General features: G+C 44.0%; 1 pseudogene; it reads left to right on the plus strand.

The window, feature by feature from the left end:
- The window catches only part of LOC142788947 (transient receptor potential cation channel subfamily M member-like 2), a 1303464-nt pseudogene that overhangs the window by 212187 nt on the left and 1072493 nt on the right, over positions 1–18784 (plus strand).

Below are 18784 nucleotides of genomic sequence, written 5' to 3' on the forward strand. Positions count from 1 at the left end.
CACACTTCTGACCTAGCTCCGGTATTGTCAGGTGTCCCGCAGGGGTCTGTACTAGCTCCAGTGTTGTTCCTAATATATATAAATGACATAACTAACTACGCTGACGTTAAACTCAGACTCTTTGCAGACGACTGCATGCTCTACAATGAAATACGTCATCAAGATGATCAGCTTAAGTTGAGTAATTCAATAAACAAAATAGCTCAGTGGTGCGCTGATTGGCAAATGACTATAAACATTGACAAAACTGTATTTATGTCCATTACCAACAGGGTGTCTAAGTTTGATTTTCAATACGATTTTAATAATGTGCCACTACGAAGGGTCATCCAGTGCAAATACCTTGGTATCACAATTTCATCTGATCTTAGTTGGACAGAGCACGTGCGTCAAGTGTCCAAAAAAGCAATGAGCAAATTATTTTTTATTAAAAGGGCCCTGTCATTCACCACACCTGAAACGAAGCTGTTTGCTTACGTCACATTTGTCCGCCCGGTCTTAGAATATGCTAATATTGTGTTGTTCCCTCACACTGTGAGTAGTATCGCTATACTGGAAAGGGTTCAGCGGTAAGCAGTGCGCTTTATCTTCAACAGATACGGGCGCAACGACTTACCTACTGCTCTACTAAATCGTGCTGGTCTAGCCACCCTTGACAGTCGTGCAAAGATTTTCCGGCTCAAATTTCTTTATCTACTTTTACACAAATCGTTCCGCATTAACCCAGATCTTTACTTCAGCTTTCGAGATACCAGACCGACGAGGTGAAGCCATGCATGGGAACTCGAAGAATACTCATTTAGTAATAATACTTTTTTCCTATTCGTTCTTCCCGCGCGTAATTCGAGAATGGAACACACTGAATCCAGTCATTACACAGCAGACAACAATAGAGACAACTTTATGAGACAACTTTATGAAACTAATTGAAGGCACTGATCTATTCTAACCTAGTTAGCATGTACAGTGATCACCTGTTTTTCTTCACGCAGTCCTTCCTGTTTCCAATTGTCATACTAAAGCACTTGTCTGCATATATTTATTGTTTGTTATGGTTCCTTGATAACAATACTCGATCTGTGTTTTCTTCTTTCTGTGCTTCGTTTCTTCTCGACTCCTATTTTTTGTTGGTGTACCATTGGTGTACTTCGTAATTGGTTATCGTTCAGATAACTATGTATGATTGTTCTATGCCGTAATGCTGCGTTCAATAATTATGTGTTCTTTATTATTCTGCTTTTTCTCGATTCAAGCGTCGAAAGTTCCGACAGTGATGCTCACCCCTGTAATAATCTCCATGGGGTGATTGACAGTATTCTGTAAATAATATATATATATATATATATATATATATATATATATAATGGAATCTAACGGACAATAATGCCAATGAATGTATAGGGGAAGTTATTTGAACCAATGTTAAGTAAATAGAAAGAAAGTAAAGTGGGTGAAAAAATAACTTGCCGTGAGCAGGAATCGAACCTACAACGTCTGAATAACGTGATCGATGCTCTACCACTGAGCTATCACGGCGGCCGTTCCCCCAGCCACTTTATAGGTTTATACGTGAATTTCAACGTGGGAGTGTCAGTCAGCGCCACCTGTAGCCATGGTGGCGAGTGTAGTACACTCTTTTTATGAGCCTGTATGGCGTCACGTAGCACGTGAACTTATTACGAGCGGGCAGCTGACCAATAGTTCCTCGTATACAACTTAACGGCACCAAGTTGATACTCTTACTATCAGGGGATGTGGAACTAAACCCCGGTCCAACTAAAGCACAGATAGAACCTCTATCAGACGCTATCAAGAAGATCGAGCAAACCGTTTTAACCATTCGTGAAGATATTAATCAGCTCAAGGCAGTACAAACTAACCATGAAACAGTTCTCTCAGCACTAAAAACCGAATCTCAGCGCTAGAAACAGTCCAAATCGAACCCTCATCGGGCGCCGTACCCGATGACGCCGCCAAAATCAAACATGAAATTGAAACGCTAAAAGCTGCTAACATCGACGCTAGTAATCGACTGCGCCGCAATAACCTTCTCTTTTTAGGTATTGAGGACTCTGTTAAAGAAACTTGGGAAGAATCAGAGCTTAACGTCATAAACTTTTGTTCCGCCCAACTAGATATTACGCTCGAACCAAGAGCCATAGAACGTGCTCATCGGATCGGAAAATTTGCCCCAGACAAGAATAGGCCAATCATGATAAAGCTCGCTCACTTTAAAACAAAAGAAAAGATTTTGAGCTGCGGAATTAAGCTCAAAGATACGACCTTCGCCGTAAGAGAAGACTTTGCAGCAGCCACTCGCCTTGCACGCTCTAAATTACTCAAATTCATTCGGCCACAAAAGTGTGCATTTAAGCTGAGGGTTGACAAACTTATTGTTGGAAATAAATCATACTTCTATGACGCGAAAACTGATAAAGTCACAGAACTTCGGAACTCACCCGTCATTACATTTGAAAACAGCGCATCATCGGAAGCCACCTCTGTTGGCAGAACATGACGGGTTTGCAATCATTCCGCCTCGTGTAACACGTGTATCCGTCCTATGGCATTTCTAAACATAAACATTGCATTTACTAACATACGAAGCATAATTCCTAAACGCGACGAACTTTGCAGTTTCATAAATGATATCAGTGCTGACATGGTGATACTAACTGAAACATGGTTGCATGATGACGTCACAGATACGGAAGTGTTTCCATCCAATTTAAATTTTACAATTTTTCGCCGGGATCGCAAAAGTAAGAAAGGAGGTGGCGTGCTCATAGCTATTAAAAACACTCTAGCATCCTCACTTATTTTCCATGACGATAAAATAGAATTAATCTGGGTTCTTGTCTCCAACGGAGCCTCGAAATTTGTTTTTGGCGTCTGCTATAGGCCGCCAGACAGCCACCCCGACTTCTGCGACCTACTTCATCAATCCCTCCACACCATTACAAATAAACATTCTAATGCACCTATATTTTTGTTTGGGGACTTCAATTATCCTTCAATCAGTTGGTCGTTGCTTTCAGCGTCGAATGGGACATCATCTAAAGAGCAACAATTTTTAAACACTGCCCTTGATTTTAACCTTCACCAGGCTATTACGTGCCCTACCAGGGGCAATAACATACTAGACCTCCTGCTAACTTCGAGCCCTGACGACATAAAAACCATTAATACGCTCCCTGGTCTTAGTGACCACAACCTAATCCATATTTGCATCGCCTCCCCGCTTAAAAAGAAATCACCCACACGGAAGGTAATCACGGATTACAAGAGAGCAAATTTTGATGCGATTAATCACGAACTCGCCAACTTCTTAGAAAACTTTAGGAATACGCACCTAAAACGAAGTGTCAACTGTAACTGGGAACTTTTTAAGACTACAATGCTTAACCTCAAAAACAAATACATTCCTTCTACCCTCATTAAATCAGATTCAAACTGCCAATGGTTTAACAAACAGCTAAAATTACTCTGTAACCGAAAGAAACGCTTGTACAGAACGGCCCGCCTAAGCCAAAGTTCAACTGCGTGGGAGCGCTACCGCGCGTGCGCTAATCAGTACTTAACCGAACTAAAAGCTGCAAAAATCAAATTCTTTTCCCATGACCTACTATCAATTCTTCAATCAAATCCCAGCAAATTTTGGCGCATGCTGTCCCCCAAGTCACAATCTAATCGAATAAGCCTCACTAATGCTGACGGAGAACCAATACACGCTGACCAGTGCGCTTCTGCTTTAAATGACCACTTTACGTCTGTGTTTTCCTCTGCCAACACCACTGATACCGTAACACTGCCCGAATCTGCAGCTGTAGCGATGCCAGAAATTGAAATTACCCCGGAAGGAATATTCCTACTCATTAACAATCTTAAAGTTTCATCCTCGGCGGGCTACGACAGTATTAACAGTAAATTACTAAAAAATACCGTTTCTGTCTCAAGCCAAATACTTTGCCTAATCTTCACACAATCATTACAAACAGGAAACGTCCCAGACGATTGGAAGAAAGCTCAGGTTATTCCCATCTTTAAATCAGGCAACCGCGCAATCCCAGCTAACTACCGACCTATTTCCTTAACCAGCATCCCATCTAAAATGCTCGAACATATTATAGCTTCAAACCTAATGACATATCTGGAATCCATCAAATTTTTCTTCGATCACCAACATGGTTTCCGGAAACAACTATCATGCGAAACACAACTGGCCGAATTCACACATGATATTCTTCACTTCATGGATGAAAATCTTCAAACTGACGCCATATTTTTAGATTTCTCTAAAGCATTCGACCGTGTTCCTCATAACCTCTTACTCTCTAAACTATGCAACCTTGGAATCCCTCCCAACATAATTTTCTGGATAGAAAATTTTCTAAAAAACCGTAAGCAGTTCACCAGCGCTAATGACCACGACTCACCTCTTTCCGACGTAACGTCCGGCGTCCCCCAAGGTGCCTGTCTCTCCCCGCTCCTTTTTCTAATATATATAAATGACTTACCCACCAATGTGCTAACCAAATTAAGACTTTTTGCCGATGACTGCGTTTTATACTCTCCAATCTGTACACCAGACGACAGCATTAAACTTCAACATGATTTAAATTTAATTGTAACTTGGTGTGATAAGTCACTAATGCCGTTAAACCTAACTAAGTGTAAAATTATGTCATTCACCCGCAAAAAGAGCCCAGAAAAATTTACCTATAGCATAAAGTCTGTTCCCATTAGCCCTACCCTATCATACAAATACCTCGGAGTGCATCTGTCATCGTCGCTATCCTGGTCAACCCATATTCAAATAATCTGTTCAGAAGCTTCACGCACTCTCGGATACCTGCGCCGCAACCTAAAATTAGCCTCACCAGACATTAAAAAATTAGCTTATGAAACGTACGTCCGACCGAAACTAGAATATGCTTGCTCAATTTGGCAACCCTCACAAACATATCTAACTAACGATTTAGAAAGGATTCAGAACCGCGCTGCCCGTTTTATTTACTCCCAATACTCTAACGATATCAGCGTTACTGCACTAAAAGAATCATTGAAACTGCCGTCTCTCGAATCTCGTCGTATCATTTCTCGATTGTGTCTGATGCATGCTTTCTATTATCACCCTCAATCACGGCACGTCCTCCTTCAACCATCACACAGAACTTCATCCCGCATAAACCACAGTCACCCTATCGCACCAATAAATGGACACACTTCTGCAATGATTACTTCCTTCTTTCCCAATGGGATAACACTGTGGAATAAACTACCTGATAATATAGTCACGTGTAATAACCGCCAAATTTTCCGCAGTAAGCTAAAATGTCACATGTCGCAATCTAACTGAATGTGCTGTTTTCCCTGCCAATGTTTAAATACTTTTTTTTTTAACTAATGTATAAACTGTCGTCACTTTTCTCTGGAAGCTTACCTTTGTACCATTACTTTTTATTTGCATTTGGTAATATTGGCGTTTTACTTTGCATATTGTACCTTTTTTTTTCATTGTTCTTTGAATGTTTACGTTTTGGAACCCTTCGAGTTTTGTTGAGTTGTTCGACATACCTTGTACGCCGCCCCCCCTTATGTAATGCCTCCGGGCCTTTAAGGTGGAATAAATGGAATAAATGAAAAGTCTGCCAGTACGAGACCCTCCCTAATGAATAAGGGAAAGAAGTGTACACCTAAGGGCTAGTTTTTTCACTCACTTTTCTTGCATGATATGTGAGGTTAACGTCCCAAAACCACCATATGATCATGAGAGACGCCGTAGTGGAGCCGGAAATTACGATCACTTGGGGTTCTTTAACGTGCACCCAAATCAGAGCCCACGGGCCTAAAACATTTCCACCTCCAACGGAAATGCAGCCGCCGCAGCCGGGATTTGATTTCGCGACCTGCGGGTCAGTAGCCGAGTACCTTGGTCCCTAGGCCACCGCGGCGGGGCAACCCACTTTTCCCGCTTCTTATTTACTTTACATTGGTTCTAATAACTTCTCCTATACAATCTTTGACACTATTGTCTGTTAGATCTCATTACTCCTGTGTCAAGACGAGCCCTTTGGTATACACGGAGATGCTACACCGATACGCCAGAAACCCTATCGCGTATCCCCGTCAGAGAGGCAAGTGATTGCCGATCAGGTCAACAACATGCTGCATAAAGGCGTTTTTCAAGATTCAAGCAGTCCCTGGGCAGCTCCTGTCATACTGGTAAAAAAGAAAGACAACTCTTGGCGATTTCGTGTAGACTACCGCCGTCTCAACGCCGTCACAAAGAAAGACGTGTATCCGCTACCACATATCGACGATGCTGTTGATTGTCTGCACTCGGCGGCATACTTTTCATCCGTCAATCTAAGGTCTGGATACTGGCAAATACCAATGCATCCGTCTGACAAAGAGAAGACTGCTTTTGTCACTACTGATGGGTTATTTGAATTCAACGTTATGCCGTTTGGCTTATGCAATGCCCCAGCTACCATTGAGTGATTCATGGATTCCATCTTTCGCGGTCTCAAATGGAAGATTTGCATGTGTTATCTCGATGATGTAATTATTTTTGGCAAGACATTCTACGAGCACGCAGAATCGGCTTAGCGTTGTTCTAGATTGCGTCAAACAAGCTGGTCTCGTTTTAAACGCAAAGAAGTGTAATTTGGGGAGCATCAAGCCCTTGTGCTTGGATATCCAGTCGACAGGGATGGTATAAGGCCAGACCCGCAAATAATCAGTGCTGTCCGAGTCTTCAAGCAACCAACGTCTGTGAAGGATCTCCGTAGCTTCGTGGGCCAGTGTTCTTATTTTCGTCGGTTTATCAAAGACTTCGCCCAGCTTGCTCATCCCCTGACAGAGTTGCTCCGCAAAAACGCCCCATTCCGATGGACCGTTGAGTCTGAGGCTGCTTTCGAGCAGCTGAAGTATTTGCTTACTTCCGGGCCCCTCTTGCACCATTTCAACCCCATGGAACTTACGGAACTGCATACAGATGCTAGTAGTATCGGTGTTGGTGCCGTGCTAGTTCAGTATCACGACAGCCGCCAGCACGTTGTGGCGTATGCAAGTCGTACTTTGACTAAGACGAAGAGGAATTATACGGTCACCGAACTGGAATGTCTTGCAGTTGTTTTCATCGTCCAAAAGTTCAGACCTTATTTGTACGGCCGGCAGTTCAAGATTGTCACAGATCATCATTCTATTTGTTGGCTCGTCAGACTACGCGACCGAACTGGTCGGTTGGCTCGTTGGGCCTTACGGCTTCAAGAATATAACTTTTCTGTGACCTACAAGAGCGGTTGATGTCACGCAGATGCCGACTGCTTATCTCGTCTTCCATCTCCAACTGTGGATGCTGATGATGAAGATTTCGACAACTACCTGGCCGCAATCTCATCCAACTTCTCAAATTTGGACGTCTTCCGTCACGAGCAACAGCGTGACCCTTCGCTGAAACCAATGATTGATGTGGCTCGTAGCTCTGAACGCGCCATGCCATTCGTGATTCATCACGCCCTACTATATCGCAAGAATTACTCCAGCCATGGTTCCCTACTACTTCTCGTCGTGCCAGAATGCTTGCGTTTTATGGTATTCCAAGCCATGCATGATGACATCACGTTTGGGCACCTTGGATTTGCCCGAAAGCTTCACCGTAACCGACAACGTTTTTACTGGCCTCGACTCTGGAACACCACCAAACACTACGTCGCAAGTTGTAATGTCTGCCAACGCCACAAACAACCTACCACACCATTGGCCGGCCCAATGCAGCCGGTTAAGACACCGACATCACCATTGGAAAAAGTCGGCATAGATTTACTGGGCCCTTTCCCCAAGCTTACCACCGGCTGCCACTCGATTATTGTGTGCGCAGATTACCTGACGCGGTATACTGAAACGATGGCAGTTGCTTCAGCCACATGATCTGATGTGTCATGGTTTCTTCTGCACTCGATCATACTCCGTCACGAGGCCCCTCGTGTGGCGATAAGTGATCGCGGCCGGCAGTTTACCGCTGACGTTTCGAAGAGTTGCTACGGCTTTGTGGGTATCAGTATCGCCATTCCACGCCATACCACCCTCAGACCAACGGCCTCACTGAGCGCACCAACCGTACCATCATCACCATGCTTTCAATGTACGTCGCAGCGGATCACAAGTCGGATGTCGCATTACCTTTTGTTACATACGCCTTTACTACAGCGAAACACGAAGTCACAGGTTATACGCCTTTCTTTCTTCTCTATGCTCGTCATCCCCAAAGTTTCCTTGACACCATACTTCCTTTTTCGACGAACGAAAACGCCAGTGTCGCGCAGACTTTGTGTCGCGCCGAAGAAGCTCGTCGACTTGCTCGGCTCCGAACTCTTTCCGCCCACGCTCGCGCGAAAGACCGTTACGACGCAAAACATCCGCCCGTGACTTTCGCTACAGGTGATTTGGTCTGGCTGTGGACGCCCGTTAGAAAGAAGGAACTTTGCCAGAAGTTTGTTTTTAAGTACTCAGGACCATTCGTCATTGCTCAGTGCCTAAGTGACATCACATACGCTGTTGCGAAAGTGACAGCTCAGAACCGGCATTCGCGCAAGACGCTAATTGTGCACAATGGCCGATTGAAGCCTTACAACAACCGATCGCTTGTACTCGCTCGGTGAGCTTCGTCTGGCCCGAAGGAAAATGTAACAAGGACTGAAAGAGCGAGGAAGAAGAAGAGATTGGATGCTCTCGAGCGATGTTGATTCGGCAGTGACGGTAGAGCGCTGACATTTTTCAGAATAAGAAACCCTTGACATCCGTAACAATATGTTTGCACCAGTCATATATGCTCATCATCCATCTACCCCCCGTAATATGAAATTTGGTGAATGTGAAGCTAGCGAAACGACTGTGAGCGCATCATGAGCGTAGCATGTAGTCATTCACTTACATGACACGCATGTCTTGATTATCATGTTTGCAACAGTCATATACCTTCATAATCCATTCACGGCACGTAAAATTGAATTCGTTGTATATGAAACTATCTAAACGACCGCGGGTGCATTATGAGCGTGGCACGTAGCCATGTTTTTACATGACACGCATGTCATAATTTCCACGCGAGGTCCTGTCACAGATGTTCGCCATGCAGTTATTTCATATGATACCAGTTTTCCGTAATGCCATGTGAACAAAACCACCGCAGGAGTATCAAGACCACGACATGTATTTTTTGACATTTGTGACATTTATTGACAGTTACTTCTGAATGTGATGCCACTGCCATGGCCACTGGCTCTGTCACAGTCCCCTCTTTCTTTCTTTTTTTTATTATATGACTATTCAGTTATTCTCGTTATACAGTGATGGTTATGCCACACCGAATTGGGTGTAAATTTCATTATCGAACCGGCTAGGAGAGTTGGAAGGCGCAGTTCGATAGATGAATAGATAGATAGATAGTTAGATAGATATAGATAGATAGATAGATAGATAGATAGATAGATAGATAGATAGATAGAGTTACACTCGTCGAAGTTTGCTAAAAAATGATTGGTAAAAAAAGTCGTCGGCGCTCGGTGTGGAGCTCGTCGATGCGTGGGAGATAAGCGCATGTTCATGCGGTGACGCGCGCTTATCTTCAACGCGTATTTTGCCATGTGAAGGAGAGGAGGTACGGTGCTTGGGTGCGCGCAGTTTTCATTCGGTGGGGAGAATCGCGTGCCATCGGCTTTAACTGGAACGATTGCGTTAGTTGCTGAGCCCACAAAGGTCACTTCGCTCGCTGCACAGGACGCGTTTGCGAAAAAAAGCGCGCTTTCCATACACAGCGAAGTACTACTACTGCAACACTTGTTTGCAATCATGTGCACTTGTGATTATGCTTCGTGCGCCGTTTTTGTTTAAACAGTGCGTTAAGCGTCGAGCGGCAAACGTTTTGTTGGCTCTCGTCCTATGTATGTTGTTTTCGTGCAATATTTGCGCGTGAGCAGTGCGCTACACGTTTCGATCTGGTTGCCGTTCTTAACTTTACATTCCAAGTTGTAGCTATTGTATTAACTTCTTCGCCCTTGCGGCGAAACTTATTTTTTTCAAGCCAGTCCACTTTTGTCGAATGCATGCGAAGTTTGTTCAAAATATACAGATAAAAAAGCTATGCGAATGGAAGAGTATGTTGTGTGTTGATTTAATCACTGAGCAGAGCGAACGGATAAGACCAAATATCCTGTCACATGAAAGAATTCCTAGGAAACATCGCTAGGTTACTGCAGAATCGAGTGTTCTTAGAGAAGGAGATTTGTGTGCAATCAACTGTTTGCAGTCGCGTAGAACGCCTTTCTTCGACATTTTTTCCCGCATGGAATGCGAAAATATACGAGATTACCAAGTCACGTTCAGTTGTTCCTAATGTAAACTTCCTCGCATCTGTGTGGAACGTTAGAGAATGATAAAATACCCCTAAAACTGTGCTAATTCTGAAAGCACGGCTGGCGGCAGCCACACTGCACGTTCAACCAGCGCGCACCGAAAGTTCAGTGCACTGCCCAAAGCGCTTCGATGGGATATTGGCGCGAGGCCCACCACTGGAGGCGCGAGCGCTGCCATCGCTGTGACGTGCAGAGTTGAATCACGTGATCTCGCCTCGCTCTGGCTAAGGAATGCTGGTGGTTGGATGCGTTGTCGTCATTCGCCACTTCGCGGTGTTTTAATTTTTCAACAGCATTGTGTAGCTCTGACTTAAGGGGCACAGACTTCTGCAGAGTGCACTATGCGAAAAGTCGCAGTAAATCTTACCGGCGGCGTGCCACAGTTCGCTGCGAATCTGATGCCACTGCCACGGCAGCTGGCTCTGCCACTGTCACCTCTTTTTTTACTTTTTTGTGGTTATTTCGTGCCTATAGGGTTAAAATGAGCTTAGATCATGAATGTTCACATAAAAGCAGGTCTTTTCAGCTTCCCCACGGGAGCCTCGTTCACAACAAAATCAGACTGTAGAAACAGTCCGATTATGTATACTTTAAAATTGAACGTAGGAGTGTAATTGTTAGGAAATATGCCATTATTCTATTTAAAAGTAGGCACTGGTGTCTCAATTGTCAGAGAGTCAAGATAGCTCGGAAGTCGAATTCTTTTCCCTTTATTTTTGCTATTTTCACCCTATTTCGGTCTATTTCATGGCCACTTGCTTCTGCGCGTTCGGCCAGCGTATTCGACTATACTTTCTTTATTACGTCATACATGTGCCGTTTGAGCCTTTGTTAAAGCATACTTCTATCGCCTTTACCACAGTGTGCGCCACCATCCTCTTCCCCAGTTGTCCGTCCCCGTGTGTGTACTCTAGCATACAGGTTTCTATCCGCCAGTGGCGTACCCAGAAGCTGGCACACCTAACCCGTGCCCCCCCCCCCCCCAAAAAAAAAAAAGAAAACTCACATGGTATATGCGCCCAAAACAATTGTGTGCCACCTATGCCCGCCTTTGCCCAACTCTATTCTCAAAGGGGTTCTACGTCCGAAAAAAAAAAACTCTTCCACTGCCCCTGCCGTCCACAACTTCAGCTCATAGGCTTAAATTGTTGCTTATAGATTATGTCTGTAAATGGGCCCATAGCCACTGTCTGTTCATCCCAATGATGTTTTGATCTACAGGCGAAAAGGTGGTCAGTTTTGAGAACTGATTCAACTCTAAGAGCTGCCGTGAATTATAACACAGCTTATAAATGAAGCTGTCAAAAAAAACTTGAAATTGGCAATTTTACTGCAACATGAAATTGCCGCTTATATCACGGTACGCAAGATCCCACAGCATGTACATTCAAGGGCACAAAATGATACGGCTGGCTGATCAAATTTATGATCATGATTTGCCCCTTTAAAAAGCGCTCGACCTGGACTAATCATTCATAATTTTTACCCATGTGTGGCTCGATGGCAGTCAAATGTGCAACGTGTGACCACCAATAGAAATTTCGCGCAATAAATATTAGAATCGTGCAACCAAAAAATAGCACAACGCCGAATGAGGTACGCGCAATGCATGATTGTCACATTTGCCCGCAAAGATAACATAAAGGTCGCGGCTGCATGCGGATGTAAGAATGCTAAGTTGCTTCACACAAAGCACGGAATCCGCTTGCGCTGTGCTTTCTCGGCTTATGTGTGCTAAAAAATTGTATTTTGCGCGTGCTTTTCATGTCAACCACGGCCCCTCTTTAGACGCAAACGTACCATGAATGAAATAGCGCGATTGCGCTCATTTCTTGTAGCAAAGATAAGTTTCTTTACTGTTAATGCCCATTTGATACTTTAATTGGACACGGAACGAGTTGCCACCTTTTACAGAGGTGGCGCGCTCGGCCCGCGTGGTTATCATTCAGGCGGCCATAGCGGACGGCGGTGGCAATCAGTCATGATGAGAAGCGTAATACTTTTCCTGGGCAGCAGTTTAGCACCTAGTAGAGTCAGGGAAGAAGCTGCAGGAGTATTTTACATATTTTGTTGAGCGAAGTACAAGAGAATAATGATAAAAAAGGAGACGCGAAAGCGGCTGTGGGCTGCATGCGAGAAGGCGGCGGAGCAATCCAACCACGTACATCACAGGTACGCCTCCGCATGGTGGTGCCACGGTGTGTCCTCGCGCCCAATAGCGACGAGAGATAACGCGATGCGAGTAAACCTATCGCATCGGTAGCAGGGCGCAGAAAACAGACACAATACTCAGAAATTTTTCCAGTGACTCTTCAAGGGTCTGCCACGTCTGCTATAAACAGACGTGGCAGCACCCAAGGATGCAAGTTTTGTATTTGTAGAATATAGCTACTTTCGTATAATAAAAGACCGTGCATAAGACATTTTTCAAAATAGAAGGCTACCAACATGTACGTCAATGCTCCGTTATTAATCGATATATCTCTTTTCTGCCAGCCCTCAGTCCTCATGGTGACATCGAAATATCAGCGCTCTACTCTGCTGAAATACCGCTGATTGCTATCGTGTGCCAGGGAGGCACTGGCTGCAATAAGATGGTGCTGGAGCACGTCAAGAAGCAGCTACCTGTCCTTGTCATCCAAGGTAGCGGAGGCGTTGCTGATCTGCTGGCATTAGCATACAATGAAATAGACCGACGGTGAGAAAAATCTTTTTACACGCATACCTTCCACATTGGAAAACATTAATGTCAATACAAGCTGCCGCTCAAAGCACCTTGATGAAATAGCGTACATTTGAATATAAAGCTACTAAAAGGGTTGCTTGACTTCTTGGTGCATAATATTCTCCAGGGAGAAAAATGGAGATGAAAAGAGACAAGGCAACAAGGACGAGCACACAGTCTAACACAAGTAATTAGGCATTTTGAAACGAATATGACTGAGGCAAACTTCTTTCGAATATAAGTACTTGCTTTGCTAGGGGATCCTAGTAACAGAGATCAGGTTTCGTGAGGGTAAGTAAACTTAAACGGCACTATTTAAAACAGAGAAAACAAGCACAGCTTCCGCAAATCGGCGCGAGAGTGGACCCATCTGCGGAGCTATAGTGTTTGACTGAGGTTTGTTCAAGTTTTTGCCAGAGCTGCCAACCTTTTGGTGGAAAGGATAAGTTTTGGCTACTGCTGCTAAATATGGTTAGGGTTTATTAACGCTCTCAGGTTTCGGTCAGTTCCTCCTATTAACGCTTGTGACGTGTCCAGATATTACGTGGTTTATGGCGGCAACCTATCACGTGTCAAGCGGTTTTGCGATGATACGCGGTCTGAATACAGTGATTAACTGGTACGTCATGTCACGTAATTTTAGGAACGTGAGTAGAACCAGAAAGAGTAAGATCTAAAACAATATGTTGCAATGAACACAAGAATACTTAGGACAACTACTACCAGTAGAGCTTAATCACAAGTCACCGCCCAAGCACTTCGTGCAAATTATTAACTAACCAGTGAAAGGTAACGTGCGGGCTCGGTGTTTAGAAGTGGGTTCAAACCGATGCTGCACTGAAGCCTGTCACAATTCTTCGTTACTTGTTCGTGCTTTTTAATAAGGTTAGACACATGTTTGGCTTGGGTTAGGTCGGCGAACTCACTCATGAGTCGACTCAATCAGGCTCAGATCAAGCCTTGTGTCTCACGTGTCTGAGTGAGTCCGGCAAACCATGTGTCTGAGTGAATCCGACTAAAAAAAATTTTGCTCAGTATTAGTCCGAGTGAGTCCGGAGAGAAAAAAATTAGTGAGTCTGATTCCAAGTGAGATCGAACGAAAAATATTTATTAAGTCGGAGTCCAAGTAAGTCCAAGTGAGAAAAAAAAACATTTTTGAGTGTGAGTACGCGTGAGTCCGTCTGAGAAAAATATCGGTGTGTCTGAGTCCGAGTGAGTCCGGGTGAGAAAAATTGCGGTTAGTCTTAGTCCGATTGAGCGTGACGTAATATTATATTTCTGGGTGAGCCTGAATGAGCTATATTCATTTTGGCGACCTAAGGGTTTACCACAGCGTTTATTTCTGAAGCCGCAGATTGTGACTCGCATGGTCACGGTTATAGAGGAATGTACTGCTTGGGTAAATGCGTTTCAAGCGCTGGCGGAAAAACTCCTGCCGAAAGTGGGCGTGTGTCCCGATGACCGCTCTCCCGCAATCATCACGTTGACATTGCTGCTCCCGCCAATTAGTAACGCTGGCTCCCGCAACGCGGCTTGTTCGGCGCGACGTTGTCTCAAGCGTTTGACATTACGAGCTAACTCAGCGGCATAGTTTGCACGAACCTTGCGCCCCTGGCGAATGAATTCTCGTACGCTGATTAGTGTGGAAGGCTGCCAGATCATTGGTACGCAGTTGCTGCCGGTACTCGGCCTCGGTTTTTGTGTCTGGACTGCAGCATAGGACCGGCGAGTGCAAGCTCTCTTACGTTTGAAATGTCGGCGCTCCTCTAGAGTTCTCTGTGGCATACCCACGTGGAAGGTTTCAGGAAAAGATGCTGACCCACACGTCGCAGGACCAAATCTTGGCTGCGGCCGCTGCGTTTCCGATGGAGAAGGAAATGCTGTAGGCTCATGTGCTCAGATTTAGGTTCACGTTAAAGAACCCCAGGTGGTCGAAATTGCCAGAGCCCTTCTTTACGGCCTCTCTCATAATCGTATGGTGGTTTCGGGACGTTAAATTCTATATAACAATCAATCAATCTGGTTTCACCAAAAAGCTGATGCGCGTGTGCATGGCGCCATGCGTGCGACGGGATGAGCGACGCCTCTTACAACGCAGCCAATGGCGCGCGTGCTTCGGTACGACGCTGACAACGACGTAACTGATAGCATGATGAATGAAGACACCGAAGTACGAGTGGTATTTTGTTTCTCCCAGCAATAAGCAGCTCTTGCTGTCAAACGGAATTCACTGAAGATCACAAATGGGCTGGAGTGCATTCGCCAGGGACTCCCATATTCACAGCCCCGGAAAATGCTCTATGCGCTGGCAACTCTAGTTCAAAAAACTAACAAGGAGGGCTGTGCCTAACGGGGTCAACACGGCACTTTCGCTTGGAGCCATGCAGAAGGTTCTTGATAGTGGCGGTGAACCACGTTGGTTTGTCGAAGGCGATAGGGCTCTGACCACGGAGGAGCTCAATCTCATTAATGGTGCTGCGTGCGCAAACATTGAGTATATTCGGCGAACCTCATGAGATTAAATCATGTTGAAGAACCTCTCTAGCGAGAAAGCGAAGAATAAGGCAAGTGCTCGTGTGTAATGGGCCTCTCTTAAAGCTGCTAGCACTTTCCCGCTGCGTTGCTTCACTGTTACAGGCAAGGCCTTCACAGCTGTTGACTTAACTATGCTGTGACTCATGCTGTCGATAACTTGTACTTCATTGAATTGAATTTAATGGAATTGTTGATTTTGTTTGGCAAAAAAAAGAGGTTGCCCTGGGGCTATGGCAAAAGCAACTTATAAAGTCACCTGACTAGGCCCCTAGCCTCAGGCGGCACAATCACACAAGCAGCAGTTAATCATAGTTAGCCGGAGGGGTCCACGGATTGAGCAGCAGCTTCTCCATCGTCTCTGGATCATTTACATTATTGCTTTTCGACACAAACAGTCCCAAGTCGAAAATATTCGCACTCGTCGCACAGAGGGGAGGCGAACCAGAATGTCTATAGGTGCCATGCTAAAACGAAATGCAAATAGCTTAAAAACTGTAATTCAAAACCTTATACAATTCTATGTTCAGCTATACAACAATATCGGGCAAACCATACACAGTTTGTATTCATTTCTGGAACCTGTAGTCAAACTTTTTAAGGATAAATATGTGTACCAAAATAACTCTTGCTTTCACACCAGAAAAAAACATTTAGTTACAGAGAATTCAACACAAAAGCGTTTTTACAAAAAACACAAAAACTTACTCGCACACAATATGAGAGCTATAAAAGAGCAGACAGAAGAACATGACATTATTGCTCGAGTACAAGCTGTTTAACTTTTTTCCGGAAGGCTAGAAGAAGAGCAGCTGTGCCTAACATCAAGTAGGGAAGGGTACATATTTAGAAGAGTTGGTATCTGCCATTGGAGCAGTTGTATGCCGTATCCTGTCCTAGTCTGAATTTTTTGAAATGCAGTGTGTCTGAAAATATAATGTGGATCAGCATTAGTTCATAATCATAAAAATATTTCAGGGTCTGATTTCAGAGTTGTGTTGTCCTAGTACGACTGCTTCTCACTTGATTACAAAACAAACGCCTGGGCGAGTGTATTTTTAAAAGCATACCGTACTTTCAATATTATTTGGAGTGCTCCTTTCTTCACGTTCGTCAATCCATGTTATTAGGTTTCTATTTATTAAGGTCGTGTGCCTCCGAACACTCGCTTGTTCGTTGTTCGTGTTGGCAGTAGTTGATATTCGAAGAAGATATGTGCACGCACACTACGCGCGCCATGAATGCATTGACAGGATATATAAATATATATATATATATATATATATATATATATATATATATATACAAATATATATATATATATATATATATATATATATATATATATATATATATATATATATATATATATATATATGAGATATAACAGACAGTAATGCCAAGGAATGTACAGGGGAAGTTATTAAAACCAATGGAATGTAAATAGGAAGAAAGAAAAGTGGATGAAAACATTTTTTCATCCACTTTTCTTTCTTCTTATTTACATTCCATTGGTTTTAATAACTTCCCCTGTACATTCCTTGGCATTACTGTCTGTTATATCTCATTAATATTGTGTTAAAACACGGAAAAACGAGCCCTTAGGTATACACTTCTTTCCCTTATATATATATATATATATATATATATATATATATATATATATATATATATATATATATATATATATATATATATATATATATATATATAATTTTTTTCTTGCAAGACACATCAGGTACGAAGAAGCGACTGTTCTATTTTCCAGCACAGGCGCTAGAGAGCCAGCAACTGAACACGCGGCGAGAGTACAGTGATGATGATGTTGATGATTTGTATGGGCAGGTAAAGATGATAAACTACACAGTCAGCGCTCACACTCTTTCCCGCCTACGCGAAAGCGGTCAGCAAGACCTCCATTTAGTTAGGGAACGAGCACCGGATATAAGGCTCCATGCGAGACACATGGACGTTCTCGGTCCCTCGACGACAACGATTTGAAGCCGAAGTAACTGTACCAACGCGATAGTTCACGGCCGATGTTTGTTCAAGCAAAGTGTAAAGACCCAGGTATCTGTGAAGGAATTTTTCACAGAGGCCAAGTGTGCGAACAGGTGTCGAGAGGAGCACTTCATCGCCTGGGTATAATGACAGAACTCGATGTGTCGCATCACAACGATCGTTTCACTGGGCCTGAATGGTAGAGGTGTTGGCGCGGGTGATTGTGCGGCAATAGTTGACACGGGCAACGAACTCTTCCGGAAAGGACGCGGATGGAACAGAGGGCGTGGACAAGAAGCTGGTGTCTAGAACAAATCATTGTGCAGGGCCATACACAAAGAAAAACGGGCTGCAACTTGTAGTGCGTTGAATAGCAGTGTTATAGGCATATGCGTAAAAGGTAGTATTATGTTCCAGTTCTGATCAGGCTGGACATACATAGAGATCAAGTCTGACAAAGTTCTATGAAAACGCCCAGTGAGACCATTTGTTTTCGGATGATATGGCGAGGTGGTCTTATGTATGGTGTCAGAGGCCTGTAGGACTTCAGCGAGCACATGAGTAAGAATTGTCTTGCCATGGTCACTCAGGACAATACGAGGGGTGCCTTGGCGCAAGATAACGGAGGAGTAGGAGGAGGAGGAAGAATAATGAATGAAGATCGAAGATTGAAGAATGCTTTATTCTTCAATGAAATTGCCTACAAACATTTGTGCGAAAACTTTATTCAGGAAAAAAAGAAGGTGAATACAGGCAGTTATGGTCGGGCCCTAAATCGCGCGCTTCTCTGACACGAGCGGCTCGCTGGGCCTGGTCAAGCAAAACTATTTGGCTCTGCTTGGCTTCGTCTGCAAGCCATACCTCCCACTGCCTGTGTAGCATATGTTGATGGTTAGCACAGTGTGAATGGTGGATGTGTGTGGGCTTTTTGGTGCACTCCAGTGTTATGTGGCTGAGTGTTGGCCTGTCTGAACACCATGGACATGTTTTTCTAAATTGATTGGAATATACTCTACTTGGATGGTACAAATTTGTAAAGCCATTGGTTTGTATAAGTCTCCGATCCCTGTTTTGTTTGCTATCCAATTCTTTATGCGGAAAGCCATAC

Source organism: Rhipicephalus microplus, chromosome 2, assembly GCF_043290135.1.
Source record: "Rhipicephalus microplus isolate Deutch F79 chromosome 2, USDA_Rmic, whole genome shotgun sequence".
In the NCBI taxonomy this organism is placed as follows: domain Eukaryota; kingdom Metazoa; phylum Arthropoda; class Arachnida; order Ixodida; family Ixodidae; genus Rhipicephalus; species Rhipicephalus microplus.